General features: G+C 37.3%; 1 protein-coding gene across 3 annotated transcripts in view; it reads right to left on the minus strand.

Annotated features, from left to right (window-relative positions):
• Window positions 1-24011, minus strand: part of Pus1 (Pseudouridine synthase 1) — a 46110-nt gene that overhangs the window by 21136 nt on the left and 963 nt on the right. The window contains exon 2 of one of the 3 annotated variants that reach the window (XM_083143276.1): window positions 11640-11858. The exons of the other annotated variants lie outside the window; for them this stretch is intronic. The gene's annotated coding sequence lies outside the window, so the exon portion shown is untranslated. The remainder of the gene's footprint in view (window positions 1-11639; window positions 11859-24011) is intronic. 3 annotated transcript variants of the gene reach the window in all.

Here is a 24011-nt window from a genome sequence, read left to right on the forward strand (position 1 = left end):
AAAAATAAAAAATATGAAACACGTGTATGCTAAGAAGTATATAAAAAACTTTAACTTTCACATATTTTCCCAAAGTTGTTGAAAGAAAAGTAAAGAACAAAAAAATAAGTTTGTAAACTGTGAAGCACAATTTTGGAGTTCTTATTGTAAATCCTCAGTTTCTGGTGAGAAGGATATGCCTGCATAGCCTGACACAGTTTCTTGATGTGTGGTTTTGCAATTCAAACTTTCAAGCAGAGATTCGGCTTCAAATTTAGTCTATTATAGATTCCGAACGAGTATTTTATTTCAAAACATATGAAACAAAGGTAAGTGTGTTGGTGACAAAATCAGCCTTATTTTCCTGTTGAGTGTTAAAGCTATGAAGTCTGATCTACACACATGCAGCAAAAGTGTTGTCTTCTGGGTACTCTTGAAATTTCTCTTCCGAGCTGATCGTGAATCCCTTTCAAGTCATTCATGTACCCCTGGGTGTACGTGTACCACAGTTTGAGAACCACTGATCTATAGTCCTTAACAATGAACAAAATATTTACGTATCATAAAAAGATTTGTTTACACATGTATATTTGTGAGATTTATCATTAACTTGTCTTATGAATACTCAACAAGAAATAAGATTAAAAAAATATATCTAAAGAGAAGGGATCCCTACATTTATGTATTTATTTATTTATTTCGTTGTCTTTTACATGGCGAAGTTAAGGCTGTCGAGCCTTTTCTTCCACTTGACCATATTTACAAAAAAAATGGAATTTGAAATATTTCATTGAAAAAAGAAAGAAAAAATATATAAAAATTACAGAGAAATAAAAAATACAAAGAAAAAATACATATAAGAATGGTAATCTAACCTATAGATATGAGCACACACACTCACACTCACACATACGTATTTTTGCCCTTACACATACACACGTACACACATTACACTTACTTAAACACAGTCCAAAACGGAACACTTTGATGATAATTCATATTAGCTATTACGTTAAATCATTTTTGTGCCTTAAGTCCTTCTATCATTCTCTGCACCCGCCACTTTACTACGTGAAGTTTGCTTAAAATCTACTTTATGTACACACACATTCCAATTGGAACTGGGCCCACAGTCTAAAGTGGAAACCAACCACTATGTTTCTCCACAAACAAAAGAACCTTCAGCCAAAAGCCTTCTTGCACCTTCCCCTCCATGAGTTCAACTGAGGTCATAATGCCCTTCTCCTACACGTGGGAACACGATGCACAGAAGTCAAGGGTCTGAGCAAGTTCTTTTGCTTGTGGTTCCACTATACCGAACCTGGAGCATCTTGATTAGAAGGCAATGGTGTTACCACTATGCCATTGGGGAAGCCTGCAACTCACACTCGGAGGAACATAATATTTGGAATACAAGCCTTCCAGACACGATTGAACCTTCATGCCAAATTTCGTCCAAATCAAAAAACCATGACCTGGAGGCTCTGGTCAATCTGACGTGGAATGATCGATCCAGTTTTTACATCTATGTAAAATAAATTGACACAGAATTCGTGGAATCAATAATTCACAGCTAATTCCCGATGAGTAGCAACCCTGAAATGTTCTCATGTCCTCTACTTTCCCTCAAAAGAACAGGAAATTTTGAATCGTGTCCTGGCACCCATGGGAGGTTGGTAGCACTGAATGGCACATACAATGTTGCTCACAACAACATGGAGCAGTAGGGTGGTGTGCGGCATGCTTTTGCAGTCAAAGCATATTACAAAATTGGGAGTGTGGAGGCCACACGTAGAGCATTTCGGCATCATTTCAATATTGGATGACATGGTCGTTTTCCATCAGCACATGCACTTAACACATGAGTCTGTAATTTTGAGGCTCTGAAGAAGACAGGTGCAGGGAGACTGCAAACTGCTCATACGGCAGACTATATCGTGGGAGTATGATCTGTCGGATGTTATCTTGAAGAAAAATGACTTAACGGTACGAAATTCAACAATGGCATACTCTGTACCATTGACTGGCATGTGTTCTGTCTTATTAATGTCAGTTCCAAAATTTCCCCTTCTTTTGAGCCACCCTACATGGATTTGCAGTGTCCAGGCTACGGAACAAGCAGACATGGTGGCCTGGCCTCTAATCAATGAACACAGAGCAGCCCTTGGGGTAACAGCCAATCCAAAATGTGGACACACTGCAATGTACAAAATGGCCATCTTCATAGTTTCTTTCACCCTCACAAACTGAATTAAATATTAAACATTTTTGAATGACTTAACTGAACTTGCTAAGTAATAACAGTACTGTTATATTTCATATGTATACACAATAGGGCCGAGCGGACACCACTTTGAACAGATTCCCACCAATACAAATACTTTGAAAATTGCAATAATTTAAATCTGTTCAAAATATCAATCAATATTAGTATGCAAGTATTCTATTGCAATTGTATGCATCAATTTACCAAGAATTTTGCTTTAAAATGGTCCAGAATTAAATCACAATATTAAAATACATGCAAAACTGGTGTAAAATTTTAAAAAAATACATTAATTCCAGGATAATTTAGACTCTGCAAAAGTTTAGCATGGAAGACTAAAATCCCGGAATGTATCGATAAATAAATTCCAACCAATAATTTCCAATACCGATCGGTACTGGTTCAGTCATAATATACACACTGTTTTTATTTGTTTTTCACACAATATAGTGTGATTTTCACACTGTTTCATATTGTGTGCAGAAGAGATGCCAGAAAAAAGTAATGGGTAGCAGCAGGAGAGAGGAAATGTTTTCTGGCATCAAGGTAGTCTCATTTAACATGGCCAAAAGTATAATATATGGCAATTTGTAGCTGAATGTGCATCTCTTTTAGCTGCCTAATAGTATCTGAAGGGAAGATGGGGTGGAGGAGTCACACTGTTCACCTTTGAACTTGATGCACACAAAAGGGTAAAACAAATGAGAAAACTGTTCCCCCACCCAGATATTATTAGATTAATTAAATCAAGAAGACTTAGGTGGCAGGCCATGTGGCACGAATGGAAGAGAAAACAAGAGTTTACAGGATTCTTGTTGGAAAACCTCATGGTAAGAGGCCAGTAGGAAGGCCAAGACGAAGATAGAGAGATAATGTTGAGATGTTCCCCTGTGCTTAGCACCATGGCATGAAGGCATATAGGGGGTGTGGGGTAACACCCCACACTTTCTTGATCCCCCGGTTGTGAGTGGGGGTGATGTGATCAGCATCATGCCCCTCACTGCCTTTACCCCCCAGGGTTTCCCCCAGGTACCCATGTCATGTTACGGACTGAGCCACCGCAGCCACAATATTGACTAATATTAGTCAAATTAGTCATTCAACTAATATTAGTTGGATTAGTCGTTCGACTAAAATTAGTCAGATTAGTCGTTCGACTAATATTAGTCAAAATAGTAATTTGACAAAGTTCAGACAAAGTAATCGCACGACTAATTTCAGTCAACTACATTTCTGAATGATTTCAGTCGAAACAACCGAACAAGTCTCATTCAGAGAGAGTCCCGACGAGGGCTTATTGACACGAAGTGAAGCAGGTAGGGATTTCTTGGAAAGGTCAGTGACTGGAAAATTTAATCACTTGGTGCCGCAACACAGCTGGCATGCAAAGGGAAAACTGCCCCTGCTGTGACTTCACCCCCTACCTCCAGGGGGTAATGGATACTGTCATTCATGTTGCTATTTTTGTTTACTGTGCTGTACTCTCAAGGGATACACACTCATAGTTCCGAGAGAGTTTCTTGGAATTCACAGGCCAGTGATCATCCCTAGGTATCATGGTTGGTGCAAGAAAGACACTGCAACATTTTAAAAGCAACACTATCCATTTCTGGCCTTCAGATGGAGTAGAAGTTTTATGTTAAAAATGCATTGTACTGTAATGGAAATATTCTTAAAACTTAAGAAACCAGTCAAATATTAGAATAGAGTTTAAAATCCACCAGCTCTCATGCAAGGTAAGGTAAAATTAATTAAATTAATAATAAACACTACAGTCGGGACGCGCTAGCAACTGGCGTGGAACCACCCGCTCTGGTAGTGACGTGCCGTTGCCGGATTGACCTACTTCAGGATTTTCACGAGTCCACAGAAACACGTGTAGGATTAAACATCTGGTTAAACAGTCAACAACGGGACCGTTCCATTGTTCTCATTCCGACTCTTTTCCTATTTAAAGGAACAACGTTAACTACTTCTGTTCTTTCATTCATTTTTTATGTTTTTACATACAGGTAGCTCAAAGCATTAATTACACATGTACCAACTGTATCACTAATGTTACGAAAATCAAGCAATTGCCAAGCGTTTCGTTGTAATTTATTGAACTCTGTATTGTCATGTAGCTTCCAAAATTAACTCACTTCACACACCCACATGTGCCTCCCCGATGGTACAGTGGTAGGGTAAGCGCCGTCGCCTTGTAATCAAGGAGTCCTGGGCTCGATGCCCTGTCGAGGCACATAGTGGTTCGGATCACACTTCCAACTGTAGGTCCATTCCAGATTAGCCGTAGAGTGCATAAAGTGGACTTTAAAACACCAACTCAATCAATCAATTCACACACAATTGATTTGTTCTTGATAAATTCTTCTCCGTAATACAGTAACTCAGTTCTGTGAAATTCTGTTTTAGAGGTGAATTTTTGTATGTTCCGCAAAATATATTTTTAAAACATGTTAACGAAACGAAGTTGTACGTAATTTGTTTATACGTAATTCGCCTTAATTTTCAAGAAATACATTTCATTTGTACATTCTGAAGCTTCAACAATCGCGGCGTGACAAAGAAGGCAAAGAGAGGCAGCATGAAATCAAAGGAGAATGATTTGCCACAGTTGTTCATAACACAAGATGCATTTTCTTTTGTTGGTAACCCAAGTAAAAATATGCCGGTAGCAGATGCTTGCAATGTACCATAATAAAAACACAACAAAGGTTCTTTCAGTGAAGGTTTTCGTTTGCTGTGTAGAGCAGGAAGAGAAAATGTTTCATGCTTGCCAGAAAGTAAAATTCACACGGGAAGTTATCGTTAACCTTCAGGAAACTTCAGATTCAAACTTCTAGATTCGTTAATTTATCACTTTATGACGGAAATAACATATATTAGCAAACTGATATGTACGTGCTTAATTTCGCATGACGTTTTATTTTTTCCCGAGCTTGCCAACAGCTGATTAGTCTGTTCACCTGTTTGTGCAAACGTGGCAACGCAGAAAACCCCCAGCCACATGGCAGTCAATGAGGAGACAGAATCTGGTCACGTTCTGCATTCTGATTGCACACCGCTTCTTATCGCACAGACTGTAATTATGTTTGTGGGGCAAATACTAAAATATACGCTGTCCAGTGTGATCTCAAACTTGTTGCAGTCTCTATAATATGTTGATTTTCACTTTTTTTTTCCCCCTTTTTTTCCCAACATCATGATGTTACTTGTAACCCTTGTCTTTGTACCAGGAAGTAATCATTAGTTGAAAGGGCTGCGTTGAAGCCCCTTAGTATTTGAATTTGTGTTATTTATCACTTTCGGGTAATCACGACAATGAGGATGAATTGATAAGAAAAAAGAACATCCATGTCCAGCCCCCTCTCGAACTATGAAATGTTTTAATGTGAAGCTGTAAAAACCTACGAAAATAATATTGATGATTTTTCAAATTTTGCAATAAATTCGATTTTGTCCTTCCATAAATGAATGGGTTTGTTCGCAGAGAGAGAGATAGGCTCCAGGACTCTGCAGTCGACAATATTTGTTAATTTTAGTAATATAGCCTTTGATGCATATCTACCAGATGCCCGCATTCAGTCCAAAGTGTTCTTTGTTTTAAATCCCTGTCCCGAGTTTCTTCAAGCTGCAGTTGTGTAGAAAAAATGTCTTCTTTTTTTTTTCGTTAACCCACATTCAGACATGTTCTTCTTTATAAGTATCATTGCTAACACATATTTAATTTTAAAATATATCATTTTCTATACATCAAATTATCACAGTTGGTTAGTGATAGTAAAACATAGATGGAACTGGGTGTCAAAACTTGAGGATAGGGGGGATCAGGATTTTATCTTGGTAGACAAGGCTTTGCTATGAAATCACAGTATTTTATATCGTAATCGTCGCATTGGCGCGTCAGATAAAGAAACCAATTATAATTATAATTTGGTATAAAATTTCCGACGAATATGTGGTCAAATATGTTGGTAGGGGGCAAAAAGTGTTCAAACTGTCCCATGTCCCCTAATCACCACCACTGTTGGTTAAAGTAATTAAAAGATATTTGAGAACATTAATTTATGAAATACAGTACTATTAGAATACTTCTAAGAATTGAATGTAAACAATAAGCCCCAAGCTGTACGACATGTTTAAGCGACTGTGTTGCTTTTTGTATTTTGATATCCTTTATAATAACAGTTGGGCTGAAAAGTTCGTAGGCTAACATAGTAAAAAATATTTTTTTGACAAAATTCGATTTTATTATTCAATATAGTTGCCTTTGCGGGCGATACAACGATTATAGCGGTCATACAATTTTTTGGTACGATTTCTCTTTAGCCTCAAAATAGGCCTCAGTTTCGGCGATTACCTCTTCATCAGTGCTAAATTTCTTTCCAGCGAGCATTCTTTTAAGGTCTGCAAACAGGAAAAAGTCACTGGGGGCCAGATCTGGAGAATATGGTGGATGGGGAAGCAATTCGTAGTCTAATTCATATAATTTTGCCATCGTTTTCATTGATTTGTGACACGGTGCATTGTCTTGAAACAGCACTTTTTTCTTCTTCAAATGGGGCAGTTTTTTCGTGATTTCATCCTTTAAACGCTCCAACAACGCTATGTAATAATCGCTGTTGATGGTCTGGCCCTTTTTGAGGTAATCGATGAATATACCATGCACATCCCAGAATACTGATGCCATAACCTTGCCAGCCGACTGTTGCGTCTTTCCACGCTTTGGATTCGGTTCATCACGTGCACTCCACTCGGCTGACTGTCGATTGGACTCTGGCGTGTAGTTATGGAGCCATGTTTCATCCATTGTAATATATCGACGGAAAAATTTGTGTTTATTATGGTTGAATATCGCTAAACATTGCTCCGAATCATCAAAACTTTGTTGCTTTTGATCGATTGTGATCACCCGCGGCACCCATTTTGCACACAGCTTTCGCATGTTCAAATATTCATGCACAATATGTCCAACATGTTCCTTTGATATTTTTAAAGTCTCAGCTATCTCGATCAACTTCACTTTACGATCATTTAAAATTATTTTGTGGACTTTTTTGATCTTTTCGTCGGTAACAGCCTCTTTGGGGCATCCACTGCGTGCATCGTCTTCGATGCTCATTTCGCCTCGTTTAAATTTAGCAAACCACTTCTCAACGGTCGATTTTCCTGGTGCAGAGTCCAAATAATGTTTATCAAGCCAAGCCTTGGCTTCAACAGTATTTTTTTTCGCCAAAAAGCAATGCTTTATTAACACACGAAATTCTTTTTTATCCATTTTTTCACAATAACAAAAGCTGCTTCACTCACAATGCTATATCTCACGAACTAATTATCTGGCAGCTGTGAAATTTATACACGTATCTTTTGAAGGTTAGTACTAAATAAAAATTACATGGATTTAATTCTAGTAACGCCATCTATGAGTCAGCCTATGAACTTTTCAACCCAACTGTTACTTTGCTATTTGTGCCAATTTTAGCTAATTTGCGAAGATGGGGTTGAGTGATGACATGACAAAATTAATGAATGGACACTCGCAAACATCGGGGCCAGGACTCGAACCCGGGACCCCTGGCATCCTAGCGTGATGTGCTAACCACTCTGCCACAGGAGCCGGCTGCGACAGTCTTGCTGACTGTTGGGTCAGGGATGTCTACTGGTGAGTTGAATTTAATCAGTTACTGTGGACCATAATATAGTAATTCTATTTTGTATGTCTAGTTGCAATACTCGACTGCATGTTAGAGGTTAGATCTGATACTCCAACAGCATTTCGTATCTTCTCTTTCTTCGATATTTTCAGATCTGCTCCGGGATTTGAAGCCAGAACCTTTGGTGGCGATATCGTGAGTCCTCAACTCAACGTGTTGGCCCTCATGCGTTACACCATCACCTTGTAATCAAAGGGTCACGGATACTATTCACTCTGAGCCCATATATTTATTATCCAGTAGTTTGTATCTTAATTAGACTAATTTGACTAATATTAGTTGTTGGCGACAAATTCGACTAATATTAGTAGAAAAAGTAGTCTGCTAATTAGCAGTGGCGTAGCATGGGCATTTTGGGTGGGAACGCCAAGTCCGAAGGAAGGGTCAGCCCTTTTTTGCTTAATAATTTACTTATGGAATTAGTCACCACAGGTATTGTTTATTTGCCTGAAGTCAGCTGGATTTTCAATAAAACATCATCCATGCATGTTTTAGCTAGAAAATGAGATGCCTCACTTTGCAACAAATGTTTTGAACTCTGGTGTTTTATACTTTTCGGTATGACGCAAGTCATTAGAAAACCTACCTGAATCACAAGTGCCTCTGCACAACAGTAGACGTCATTGTTGTGGATGATCCAACTACTGACTGATTTGGTTATTTTACTTCGTTTTTCTACCACTTTTGGTTAATTGCGAATATGAATATGAGTGATGATATTTATGAAGTTGGTGAAGTGACACTCAAAGAAAACCCATGCTAACGCCGGGATTCGAACCAGGGACCTCTGTCATCTTGGCTTGCTGTGCAAAACACTCTGACACAGAGGTGGGTGGATGATCCAACTATCGTCCACTCTACTGACGTAACCGTGCCGATTAGTAATTCAGATCACCTTTAAATAATTTTGTCCAGAGACCATTCGATGTTAAGAGTTTTCAAATGAATGCTAAACATTTCCACTGACGAAAATATAATAATAATATAAAAAGAATAGTTTTGCGGGTTAAGTGGTAGAGCAGGCACAGGCTGAACTTCTACCACGAGGACTTCACCAACTTATTTGACAAAAACTGTGTTGATCTTTTAGTTTTTAATACACATCGCTGTTCGAGCGATAAATTATACAATGCAATGGTCATTAAGAAATGGTATATTTTAGTTTGGTAAAGTTGCGTCAGTCAATATTGCGTATTGTAGCATCACATAGCATGAGCACCAAGAACCGGGTAGGAATTCTACCGCTGTCGTCTGCCTCAGAAGGCAGGAAGGGTCACATGAACCAATCACGTAGCCCTCTCCTTCATACGCTGGCGTACGAGAGAGCATTTGCGCGCGTGCTGTAGAGATCCAAGCCTGTCCAAGCTTTCCCTCCAGAAAGACAGCAAGGAATATAGAGTTCTTTACGCCGAACCTGCCCGGCGTCCAGGCAGGAAAGGCATTGACAAAAATGATGGAACAAGTGTTGTTAGTGCTATTATAATGCCATGAAGTTCAAACATATATGAAATTAGTGAAGATTTTTTTTATATTTACAGCATTTACGTATTTTTGAAATTTTAAATCAGGGAACGCCGGGCGTATGGGCGTACTATAATGCCACTGCTTATTAGTCAATATTAAGTTTCAACTAATGACTAATTAGTCGATGGTGCCCATCACTAAATAGCATTAGACCAGCATAATTGTACTTTCATCAAGGAATGGGAAAAGGTCAACATGAAAACTATGTTTGCAACATCAGTGCTGGAGGAGCAGAAAAAGCAATAAGAAGTCTTAAACCAAAGACACCCACCCTGTTGCCCTGATGGTATTCTGGCATATACAATAAAAATTGTGAAAATTTAGCAGCCTTAACTGTGACGAAGATTTTCAAGATTTTCAAAGCTAAGTTTGTATTTCTCACATCAAAAAGTTTGTAATTGTGCGTGCGATATGAACTGCTATGTGCTTCCACCAGGATCAAAACTGGAGCCCCTTGATTATATAATATTACCAATGAAGAACAACAAGAGTTTCTGAAAGTGTTATTTGTTGAAGGTTAATATTATGTATACCACAAATCCTTCCGGTAGAATAGGTGATAGTTATTTTACCATGGGGCAAATAGTGGTTTAGATCCCTCTAAAATTAGATGCAGTCTTGATCTAATTGCACTGCTAATAAACACTGTTCACAATTAAGTTTTCTCCACGCTCAATATTTCAGGAATAGGTCCTTGAGGGGCAGAGCATACCTACCAACTGCCAGCATCACTTCCACATGCCTGAGCAGATGTTGGCGATCATCCCAACCAGTTACGGGGGATGTGTAGCCAGTATAACAAACCTCCAGGCGTTACTGTACGATTTTCACTTAGCTCTCCAATTTCCTCACTGGTCCCATACACTGGCCGAAATCTCAAGAGAAAAATGGTTTCTCTTCTCCCCCAGGAGAATCAAGCCAGTGCATGTCCCATAGGCCGAACCCAAAGCTGATGTATTAGATTGCATTGTTGGAAGGAAAATGCAGCAAACCAGGTCGCAATTTTCCAAATAGCCTACAACTTACTTTAACCCTTAACTTGTGAGGTGCGGTCTCACAGACCGCTTGAGGTTCTGGAAGTTTCAGATTACCGCCTTTTGTTCAAGCTGGTGTCGCCACCTTCCGTCTACCTTACGCAATAGTGTCCTTGGCCCTCCTCGCAGCATCAGTTTCTCGACAGCTTATCCCGTGTAAGGAGTGAAGCTTTTTTTATTGCCAAGTGCGGTCTGCTGACGTACCTCACAAGGAGCATTATGGCGAGTGACGCGCAGTCTTCTATTAGAAAATGAAAAACTAAAAATATTCTTGAACACTTTTTGCTTTCTGTAGTTAAATTGCACTTACTAGTTGCCAAATATATCGTAAAAGTTATTTATTGTGTATATTTTTGACAATATGACAAGTGAAATGAATATGTTCACATTTATAATAATTTTTGTAGATGAATAAACTAATGAATATAGTAGCTATATAACTTATGTTCTGGCACTAATTGCTGTCAAATCAGTCACTAATACCCATAATGTATTATTCTTCAAGATCAGAAAGTTAAATTGGTAACACGTTGATGCAGGGGTGAAAAAATTCAGAGCGATCTTACAGAAGTACCTAACAAAGTATGTTCCAGTATATGTACCTCACAAGTTAAGAGTTAAACAGACTACAACTTATTTTTTGACATCGTTCATCATCGAAATGTAGACATTCCAAGTTTAAAGATGGAGAAATTATAATATTATATTTACAAGGAAAAGATAAGAAATATCACATTGTGCTGTGGCAAGTGGGATCCACCAATCACTGAGCCTGGGACTTTTTGATCACAAAGTGACAGCATTGGCCACTGTCATTGAGGAGGTCCACGGAAGTGAATATTCAGAAATTAACATGGTGGGTTTGCTGAATTATTGATCTAGCTTTTCTGATTCATAATGTAACAACAATAGACTGAATCAAAGTAAGTAGATGTTTTTCATGTAAAGATTGAACATTCCAATAACCATTCAATGGGTGGAGAAAATGGATCTTGAATTTGAATTTAAAATTTTGGGTGCATCAGCACTTAGGCTACTATGCACCCGTCACCCTGTACGGGGCCCAGCCCATTATCATAACAAAAATAAAACACACGTTTCTGAGGATTAAAATATTCTTACCTTGGTTAAAAACTGAGGCTGTAAAACGGCACTCGGCACATACAAAGACAAAACACAGGACAACACACACACAGTCCTACGAAGAGTATAGTGGCCGTAGGTCCAGACGCCAGAACTTCGTTAGTCTGCAAAATGCAGTCCAGGGTGTACTACATGGAAGTGAGGTTGATACTTGGGTGTACTACGTGGAAGCATCACCCCTTATGCACCAAAATGGATCTAGAGATCAGAGGAATATTTAAGTCTTTGAGTTTGTTTTATGTCTCTACATACCTGAAAGTTATATATTGTTCACATAACATACATGCTTTCCATTCTGCTTCATCCTCATATCGATTACAGTGTTCCTCAATAATATCAACTACAATACAAATGTATACAGTGTTCCAAACCTTTATATACACTGTATGTATTATCAGGGCGTCTACAATTTGTAAAAACAAAATTCCCTGAATTTTCCAGGTTTTCGAGACCCAGGACCAACATTTTCCAGACCAAGTCACTACAGCAATTCATGTATTTACACATGTGTGTAAGAAGTAACTATGTTTAAGCTAAACACCAAACTTACAACACTACATAACCAAGTTTTTGGAATATTCACTTCACATGTTAAAAGTAATAATAAGAAGGGAAACTGAACGGAAATTGACTGTTCGATAGTGACATCAGGGATGAGCTTTAACATAACTTGCCACTTGTCAACTATTACTGATAAACAAAGAATTCTTTTTTTTAGGATGGCCACTCTAGGACCATGAATAAATTCAAGTATAATTCCCACTTTTGAAGGTGAACTTTCCAAAACTTCAAGGAGATGTTTTCTCTGCTTCAACCCCCTTTTAACAACCAATCCTCACACACACAAATACATTAACAATATAAAGGGTCCGTGTGATGTCAATGTATCAAAAAATTCTAATTCAATTCAATTAAACGGTAGATATATTTAAAATATTTAATTTAGTGGCATTTTACAATCATACTAAGACTCTAAATACAGCTACAAACACAAGTCATAAATGTTATGGGATACACTAATCTACAAACAATTGTTAATTCACAAGAATTTTGAACTCAAATGTACCTAATCAACTTCAAGACATCTTATGTTGCAATAATCTTGTCTGTCAGATACACTGTTCTGCAAAGGACACTAATGAAGTAAAGAGATTGAGAGAATTCTTTTATTTTCCACGTAGCTTTCTTTTTCTTCCTTGATAAAAATAAAAGTTGAACTGTGAAAAACGCCTCAGGGAATTTATAAATATGTAAACATTCAATAACATTTAGATTAATAAAAGTTGCAATTTTTCATGTCTATGGAGAAAAACTCAAGCAGAATTCACACATAATTCCCAGAATTCCGGGAGTAGTCACCCAATTTTATATATAAAATCATAACAATTATAGCATAAATTACACATAATTATGCTAATTTTTAGTAATATATGTATTTATCCTAATATGAACAAACCAAAACCAAAAAATTGCCATAGCCACTTACTAGATTTCTACTTGAAAATAGTTCAAACCATGATCTCCTTTCCAAAGAGCACATAACCCTACAAAGCTAACGTATCATAAAACCAACGATCCAAGATAACCCTATTTCACCGAACACCCCTTAGCCGGTGGGCACTCACCACATTGCCTTTTGTGTTGGTTTATGGTAGACTCAGTTTTCAACCAGCCGCCGGTACAGTTGTTTCCAGAACGTGCTCGTACGTTTTACGACACATTAGCTTCTCCGCCTGGATTTTTGATGCAACTTTTTTGCGAACTTTTAATTTTTTCATTATTGCGTATAGTTTGTGAAGTTAAAGTTCAAATTATTTATAAGCACCAAAAATGAATCCAGGGAAAATACGGTATGCGCCAAAATATACAGTACTGAAACTTGTGCACTTCGAACGTGCATGTGCGTTTGTCGATGGCGCATAGCTCCAGCCGCTCGTGTTCTCAGTAGTGAAAAGAAAGTTGTAAACTCGCTAATAGTATGTATGTTAGTGTTTCTTTCAAGATAAGTAAACTCACAGATGACAACAATTTAATGTTCGTCTTTTAATTTCAGTACTGTATATTTTGGTGCATACTGTATGTAGTGATGAACTAATTTTACAATATTTGAAAGAGTGAAGATATTTCGGAGCCAGAAATTGTATCCGATGTTGAAAGTCACTGTGACATTGTGATAAATATTGATGATTCTGATGACCCACATTACACTCCAACACAGGGAACTGGCACAAGACTCAAGTTCAGGTGAAGACACGCCCTTGCCTCACAAACTGCCAAACCCCCCAGAAATCAAGAATCCCAAAGGCAGGAACATTGGAACAAGCATATTTTGTTTCGATGGAATGAAAACCACGGTTTCTTACAAAGTGAAACATTCTAAAGTTGTTTTGTTGTTATCAACTTGCCATGATTGCCTGTGATTGATGAAGTCTCAAAAAACCTCATATCATCGAAACTTACAACGCAACCAAAGGTGCTGTAGACACCTTGGACCAAATGTATCATCAGATGAAATGCAGCCGAAAGATGAAACGATGGCTACTGTGTGTGTTCTACGGAATGCTAAACATCATGCTGGTAAACTCGTACATCATTTACATTCACAATGTGGTAAAACAGGGTAGTAAACCTCTTTCTAGTCAATTTGCAAAAGAAATCCACAATGAGTTGATCAAACCATGGCTCCAGCACTGTATTGGATACCCCAATTTACCACGAAAACTCCGGCAATCTATCGCTGATATATTGGAAATACCGCTTCCGGAACCAATGTTGGTCATCCACAAAACCAGCCACGCACAATCTATGGAATTTGTCCATCGGCAAAGAGGAGGATGACGTCATTGTACTGCTGCCGCTGCAACAAGCCGATCTGTGGGGAGCATCGGGGAAAATGCTGTGCGCTGATGAACTTTAAAACAGTTTTTTTGTAACCAAAATGTTTCTCAAGGTGTATTCTAACAAGTCGTGTTCATTAAAATTCAATTTTTTAAAAACTTATTGGTTACCATAATTTTTTTAACCCCCTCGTAAATTTTACGATACGTTAGCTTTAACAAAACTTTTCATACACGTTAGCTTTCTACGGTTAATATACAATTTCTACTGTAACTACAGGTACTACCCAGTATACCAAACTGAAGTATAGTTTGTTCACAAAAAAATTTAAATACCTTGCTTTTCTTTGTTTGAAAACCTACTTTAGTACTCTTCTACAAAAACTTTGATTTTTCCAGAAACACAGTAAATTTCCCTGGTAGACACCCTGATCATATTTGATAACAAACAATATGGAAATCAATCAACAATGAACTTCATACAAACACACACAGTCTTCTTCATTAATTATACATTCATTTTTTGTGCCATGACACAAACATTTTTAAGGTAAGGGCAGGGTTCCTTCTTTTTAATAGCCAGTTCAATATTTTGACACCTTCTTATGTATCAAAGTATTCTTGATGTTACAAAACTTGGCCAAAAGGGGGGTTAAAATTCACACACACCCTCTTGAGCAGGTCACTTTCATTTTTTAAAAAAAAAAAATTTTGGTGCTTCAAATCCACTTTATGCACAGTAAGGCTAATCGGCTACAGTTTCAAGTGGGATCCGAACCACTATGTGCCACTATATCCGGGACCCCTGATTACAAGGTGACGACGCTACCACTGTGCCATCAAGGAGGCCCTTTTTGTTAATAAATATTAAGCCAAATACAATAAGACACCATATAATACGAATTACTACTGAAAACATTGTGTTAAGATTTGAGGGAAAGATACATGTAAGCATAGCATATTTTTAAAGAGGCTGATTGATTGACGAAATGTTTGTGCTACTAGGAGCATCACTTGTATCTCTCCCAAACTTCATCCATTACGATACAGCTTTTAACTCCAGTTCTCACAATCATAAAACATATACAACATTAGTTTTAGCTTTGCATAAATAGTACAATAATACTTAATATTCTTAAGTTCATGTATTTTAATTTTACTGCAAAATGTGTTATCCACTTTAACAAGGGTTTCTTGAGGCCGAAATATGTCCATCCCATAAAAGCGATTTTATTAATTAAAATAGGAAGACAATCTCAAAAACTTTGAGTTGTCAGAAGTAGTTTCATATCTCTATCTCCATTATTACTTTTGGTAAATATGCGATAACGCCCGGACACCTTTAACTCATTTATTTCCTTAATTTTACCACTGCATTGCGGAACATTCTTTAAGGTGAAGTTATGCCTTTTTGCATAAAATAGTGTCAACTTTTCATATTTTCCTTGTTCCGCTTGGGTAACAGACAATATGGCATGCACTCGTCATGGCTCATCGCGCGTCGTGCTTGTGTTTTGTCGATTTGGAGTGGGTATGCAGTGTTTCAACCTTCTTAACCGAAAAATACCTACTTTCGTGTTCATTATGTCATCACAAACCACTGACGGATAGCCCCAAAAAACCATTCACGATAGCCCCAAAAATGATTTCTGGCAAGGTTAGGTTAGGTTGGGTTGGGTTAGGTTTGGTAAGCATAGTTGAAAAAAAAATTCTTGTAAAAATGCACGTTTGGAAACACTGACAAGACCGTGTGACTTTCGACGCTCTCGCCATCTGCATGCACACAATGGAAACAACCGCATAATATGGCAGGCAATGCAAGTTTCTTACGTAAAAAGTGATTAATTCTTGTTCGGCAGCATTCAAATACGAAGTTTTTAGTTTCCCGTGAAAGAAAATACCTCCAAGAACGTCCAGAATGCTAAAGAAACTCATTTCAGTAAGTACTTTCTCCTGTAAATTTGAAGAAATCCGTCCGGGCGATATCGCATATTTACCTTACTTTTAAGTTTCTATCAAAAACTGAAGACCTGCAATGAAGAAATATTGAAGACTATCAAACACCACCCATTCTTCACAGGGTTGGCCCGGGTGGGCCCAGCCCAGCTTTCCCCACATGTTTTTTTTTCTTTCTTCAGAAAAACCCACCTTCAAAAAAGCACCAAAAAACCCTCTCAAAATGTTGTAATTTTTTTCAGAAAATGTTTTGAATTATTGCTTTAGATAATTGTGAGGTTCTAGAATTGTCAACAGTTTGAGAAAACTTGTAAAATAAAGGCTTAGCCAAGCCTATAATACTCAAAATAATTAATGTGGTACAAGTCACAGCAGTTTTTTTCAGGATATTTTTTCTGAAATCATGCTAGAAATAGACTTTTAACAGAAATAATACAAACGTATATCCAAGAAACAAAAAATCAAAAGGGTCTGAAATATTTAGATAAAACATTGAGCAAACAAAGCTTCTAATTTTGAAATGTGGTAGCACTTTAGATATCAGTCACTTCCATATGTGGGCAAGCCACATAGTTTCACCTGTGACCATCAACTTTTACAACAAATTCTTCCATGTATAAAAAATTACAGGAGAATTGAGTACATTTTATTGAAATGTCATGAAAGTAGAGTATGTAGTATAATTAAATCAAACACTTTTCAAATAATTCAAATTTTAGTATGTGTGCAAATGTTCTGAGACAGTGATTCCTCTCTCCCTCCAGTTCAGTGCATTGATTGAACGTAATGGGTTGCTTGCCCATGTAGGATATATGATATTTGTGGTTAGGAGCTCTATACCCAAGAAGTAGAGCACTCACATAATCTACCACAATTTCATATTTTTCTTAAAAATAGGAGGTGTGAGGTAGTCGAAGTAAATACAATGCATATGTATACTTTCATATTCTGACCATTTTTGACATTTTCAAACCTCTTTAGAATCTACAATTTCGAGCTATGTGCATAAAACTTTCAGGAGCTTTGTGACATTACTTGCATTGTAAATTCACAATAAACTTATAGAAACATAATGCACGATTTATGAGGAGCATGGGTGGGGTGGATGGGCAAAGATAGACAAGTCATCTGTTTAGTGAACATGATAACATGTTTCTGCAGCTAGAAACATTGACAGACTGCAATGGTATTACATGTGAGTGAAAGTGAACAATGTGTTTCAAGATGGTGAATGAAAAATTTATTTTCCTCATGTTGCACGCATGCTCTATACCATGCTCTCTTTTTCCCCAAAACTGTATACAATGAATATTCTCAGTATAAGGAACTAAATTCAGTCATTGTACATAATTCATCCGTCTGCAATTTTGTAGTAAAAATTTTAAAATTATATTTCATAGTTAAGGAGATGAGTAGTGGTAAAATTGCAAGCATACATTTTGCCACAACTGTAAAGCTTTTGAGCTGCAATTTTTAGAGTTACAAGATAATTTAAAGGATTGTGTTGTCATATTGTATTTGAGAAAAATTTGTTACCATGTTTAAAGATGATGGATGATTTAACATGCCTTGCGAGAGCTTTACTTATGCAAATATTTGAGGCAATTTTTGTAGATTAAAAAATCAAATCTCAGCTACATTAGGACATTACTTGAGCTTGAAGTTTTTAATAAAAACTCTGTACTACAGTGTGTGGTTTAGGAAGGGTGGAGGAAAGTCACCAATTTTGAGACCACAATATCTGTAGCAAGTTCAGTTTTTAAGCTGAAATTCATGTTGCAAATAGGTACACCCAGGGAATGATTTTATTTTGCATTTGTTGAAAAGATTTCAAGATGGTGGATGAAAAATTTATTTTTCATATTCTGAGGTAGCTCCAAATTCTGATTCCACTTTCAAATATCTGCCTAAACTACATTTTTGTACATTAATAAAAGAGACAAATATTTTAGGGCATTTCTTAAGCTATCGCATGACAAATATTTTTTTAACAATATAGTGCATATGCAGGGCTCAAAAAGTCCCGGTCGCCATGGCGACTAAAAATTTCAGCCTGGCGACTGTGATCTTTTGCTGTAATATGTACAAAATTTTGATGATTCTAAGTTCAAATTGCAGCACAGCGTAAGTTACAAATTTTTTTTTTTTATCATTATCATTGTGAACATTCCATAAAGTCAGTAACAATTTCTTACCCTTTGTCCCCCATTTCTTGCTTTCTCAAATAATTTAGCGATGATTTGAATACCGCGATGCTCAGCATCTTATACAGTGTGTTTCAAAAGTCGCACAACACAAACTTTGGAAATGTATATCATGTAAACCGTAAGAGATATTTACACTGGGTTTTCTGCATTATAAAGCCCCATCCATTGAGAGATTTTTCAATGCTTAAAATTATCAGTTCACTCCGTACAGAAAATTGTATAAATTAATAACTGACGGAAAGCAGCATTCAATTTTTTTCCAGAAATGAACTTCTGAGTAAGAAAAATATGCAAGAAATTTTCGAAGGGTCATAATTAGACATTTGATGACTGATGCCATGTCAGTCTGTCATTTGCGACCAATATTGGTCATGTGCAACATTTGATGAATTTTTTACTGACGATTTTATGGGTTGAGTGAAGAGTGCCATTTTTGGGACATATCTCCGTATATGGCAACACTAGCAGGTCGAAATATTGCCAACAGTCGCATGCAACATGTGTCTAAGTATTGGCTATACATTTTCGTGAAAATCGTAAATCAAGATTTTGTGCCGAAATTGGACTCTTGAGAGAATTCTCTTCGCTCACTTTCGCCGCTACTGTGCCTTTTTTTTTAATTGGCGTATTCATTGGAGTAATGCGTGTGCATTGCTGAAGAGTATTTTACTACTCATTCTTACACTCGTGTGCAAGAGGTTTCCCAATAAAAATTCCCTGCTTCTGCTGTACCTCACAAAGCAACTGTTTTACAACCAGTCAAACACCAACAAATGATCCCAGAAATTGTTTAAGAGTTGGTAGTTATTGTTGAAAATCAGTTCTCACATGTTTTCAGCAAATTAACAATGTTTTTTTTTTAAATAATGTTATTGCTTTTATTTAGATAAATGCTAACATATGAACCCAGTGATAGGCTACAGGATTAGTTTCGTGCAGAAAAACTGGTGTAAATATCTCTTACGATTTTCATGATATACATTTTAAAAGTTTGGATTGCGCAACTTTTAAAACATACTGTAGTATGCACAATTGCTAGTAGGCGGTTTTCTGGTGCCTGATTTTCAGAGCTGGCGCCTAGCTTTGAAGAAAATTTTCGAGCACTGTGCATATGTATGTTGGGTCCAAATGGGGTAACTAATGTTTAGTCCATGGGAACTGTTAGTTTCATAGCAACCAGATATTTTGGAGGATAGATATAGTATTCCATTTGGAAGAAATCAGTCAAGACAATTAAATATGTCAGCCTTATAATTTTGGCACTAATTTTAAAGTGTGTTTGTGCAGCTACTGTATGTTGTATAGTAGGTAAAGTTCCCCGTACATATAGCACCGCGCCATGAAGGCAAATTCAGGGATATGGGGATAGGGTCCCGACATATTCTTCATCTCTGCCATTTTGGAGGTGATGTGATCACAACCAAACTCCAGCTGACTTTACCCCCCACCCCCCTGCTTGACTCATTGATTTGAGGCTGAGCGAGTTCCAAAGCTGCTTCATGCAGGGACAAGACTGGAAAAATTCCGACCTTAGATCAGCCACCCCAAGATTCGAACCTGGGTCTTTTGCATGGCAGTCAGCCAGCTTGTCTAGTTTTTTTTTACATTTGTAATAAAAGTAATACCCCATAAGCAGTAGTATCCCCATTGTTCTCAATTTTCAAACACACAATTTTCTCTATTATCATTGGGACAAACACAAACATCCGAATTCGAACCCGGGACTCCTGGCATTGCAGCGTGCCGTGCTAACCACTCTGTCACAGGGGTTGACAAACCACCACAGCTATCAAGTATTAGTATAATATTGCAAATGCACAACACTGGGAACTGATCATAGATCTATTTACCATACGTCATCCAGCAAGAGTAGAATGAAACTATTCGTCAATTTTTCAGAACATAGTATTTGAGATAATTTAATCATTTGTCCCGCACTGTGGCTGTGCGGTCATGCTTTGAGCTCTGGCTATGGGACGTGTGCAGGTTTGAGTCTCCTGAGATTTCGGCCTGTGTATGAGACCATCATATGAATAAATTGGGGAGCTACGAATGATTAGTGTAAACCGGTGATGAAAACCTACGATGACGACTGGGGGTTCGTCGTGCTGACCACACGTCACCCCCAGAGTAGAATCAGGTGGGAGAGCGGCCGGCAGTCGGTAGGTAGGTTGGCCTGGACCCTCAATGGTCTGTTGTGGCACGGGTTAGGTATGTTTTTAGTTTAATCATTTCAAGGCGCAAGACCTTCATTGTCAATTCTTAACTATATTAACAGAAAATATTAAATAGTTCTTGATTCAGTGAACTAAAACAATACAAATTGAATGTTCCAATATATTACTATCAGGGAAAAATATATATATTTATAAATATAACCTGAAGAAACCCAATAAAACCCAGTTTTGCCTGGGTTTTATCTAAAAAAAAACAACTAAAAAACCAACCCTTTCTTGAAGAGCTTTATTGATTTATATATATGAATCCTTGAAGATGAGAGTGACCACAAGTCAGAATGTTCTCCAGAATTCACCTGCTTGACAATCAATAGGAATCTCTCCACTGACAGAGAAACAATTTTCTATTGGACTTCATTAGTATTGAAGGACAGTAAACTCACTTGTTTCATTCAAAATTAACTACAGACTAATCAAAATTGGGCCTGCAGTTTAGTGCAACCAAAAATACTGAAAATTTCGTCCACCAAGAATCATAGTTCAGGTTTTTATTTTAGTTTTCTCCCTTCATACTGCAGTGGAACAGTAAAATTCTGTAAATGCAATCAAGATATACAGCATGAATAATTTCTTTCGGAAGAAAACTGAGTACTCTTTCTGATTTAAATCACCAAAGCAGTTTCAACTATTCCACACAAAAATGAAATACCAAATTATTGTGAGGTTTATCCCTCAACTACAGTTGTGACGTCCCACGGACTGGTGCGTTCCTTTTGCTTGTTACCCCGCCATTAATTTTGACCTTGAGGCTACCTATCTTTCAGTATCTTCCTCAACTTCAGTGTGCTGTGAAAGCGTGAAGGTAAATGTTGCATTATCTGCTTCTGTGGTGTTCTCTTTATATACTGCGGTCCCGCAGATGTCACAACTGTGATTGAGAGTTAGAATTTATTATGATCAATAGACAAGAGAATGGCAGATTTTTTTATTTGTGGCATATACTGAATATAGGGACCCGTGGTTTTGAAGAATGAATGTTAAACAATAACTAAGAACTAAATTCACGTTGATCAGCTGTGTGTAAATACTCAGTTCAGATATATTTTGGCTTAGTGAATTTGTTTTCCTTAAACTCACAATATAAACAAAAAACTATTTTTGAAAAGTTAAAAACGAATGTTTCGCTCTCAAAACTACGTAACTGTGTTGTGAATAACAAAGCATAAGACGTGATTAAATTCACATAGTCTTCATATATTTATATTCCTTTTATTCATAGAAGTCCTGTGGACCGCACTGTGTTAGTGCCCAAAATGTTCACAACTGTCGTTAAGGATTAAAAACCTTGACTAGGCATTTTCCCAAATTCTTATCCACCTAGTAAGATTTCTTTTCAAGGGGAATTTAGGACATCAGGCCAAATTACATAATATGCCAAAGAACAGATTAAATCCCGATGAAAGCAGCACACTTTGTGCAAGCTAGTACTCCATACATTCTCAATCACAAGAATATTATGTGAAACTTCGTATTTACACAACACATATAGAAATTAATTAACTTGAGCCATGCATTTATCATTCCAGCATATATGTATATATTTTTAAAAAATTAAAAACAGGAAAAAAATATAAGGAGCTTAGGTAAAGTTAATGATAGCAAAATCATAAAGTCTACTGCCAAACTTGTTCTGCGTACATACAATAATTATAATGTAGACCAACTGTTGAACGAAGCTGTAACACTGCTGATCTCCAATGGTGATTTGATTAACTGGTAATTATGCGATAAGGCCCAAACATCTCTCACTCGATTATTTCATAAATTTTAACATTGATACTTACCTATTCTGCATTGCGGAAGTTTCTTTAAGGTGAAGTTATGCCTTTTTCCATAAAATAGTGTCAACTTTTCATATTACGAGTCATTATTTTTGTTCCTTGTTCCGCTTGAACAACAGGCAATATGGTGTGCACTCGTCATGGATCATCGTGCGTCGTGCTTGTGTTTTGTCGATTTGGAGTGGGTATGCAGTGTTTCAACCTTCTTAACCGAAAAATACCTACTTTCGTGTTCATTATGTTACCACAAACCATTCGACGGATAGCCCCAAAAATTATTCACAATAGCCCCAAAAACCATTCACGATAGCCCCACGGACCATTTCCGGCAAGGTTAGTTTAGGTAAGCATAGTTAGAAAAAAAAGAAGAAAAATTTTCGTAACAAACAGGCACGTTTGGAAACACTGGCGAGACCGCGTGATTTTCGACGCTCGCGCCATCTGCAGGTACGGCATAATGTTGTCGCTTTTCAGAAAATGCAAGTTCCTTACATAAAAAGTGATTATTTCTTGTTCTGCAGCATTCTATGGTGAAGTTTTGGTACTATTATCGTATGAGGGAAACACCTACGAATCATATATTTCGGACTTCTTTACATTGCTAACGTGTTATTTTTGAATGTGGAACATTTCCTAAAGTGAAGTAATGCATATCAATGTCTATTTCTTAGATTTACGAGTACTTACTGTTACTTGTTGTTTTGAATCTGTAACAAATTATGGCCGTGATAGCGTACTGGTTTAGGGAGCGTTCTGAGAGTGTTTTGTCGATTTATGCAGTGTTGCAACCTCGTTCACCGGAAAATATCTACTTTCGTGTGTTCTAGTGAACACGGCGAGGCTGAAACACTGGCTACGGGGTTGCATCATCTTTACACACGGAACATTGCACTCTCGTGCAGAAAGCAAATGGCGGGAGCAGAAACAGCGTGTCGGACAGAGATTTTCGCAGAAAACAACACGCATTCACATTAAAATGGATCAAATCTACATTCAGGAACTTCCACAACGCTAAAGAAAATGATTTCCGGAAGTACTTTCTCCTGTAAATTTGAAGGAATCCGTTTCCCTCATACGATAATGTTACCGAAATTTGCAGTTTCCGCGAAAGAAAATACCTTGAAGAACTTCGACAATGCTACACAAACTGATTTTAGTAAGTAGTTTCTCCTGAAAATTTGAAGAAATACGTTCGGGCGATATCGCATATTTACCAAAATCTGTACTGAAAGTATGAAAATATCAAGAAATCTTACAAAGTACTTCAGACATGGAAAACCATTTTATCTGGCAGCGTACCTTGCCTTGTCCGCGTACAGGTACGATACAGTAG

This window comes from Lepisma saccharinum, chromosome 21 (genome assembly GCF_977018435.1).
Source record: "Lepisma saccharinum chromosome 21, izLepSacc3.1, whole genome shotgun sequence".
NCBI lineage: Eukaryota > Metazoa > Arthropoda > Insecta > Zygentoma > Lepismatidae > Lepisma > Lepisma saccharinum.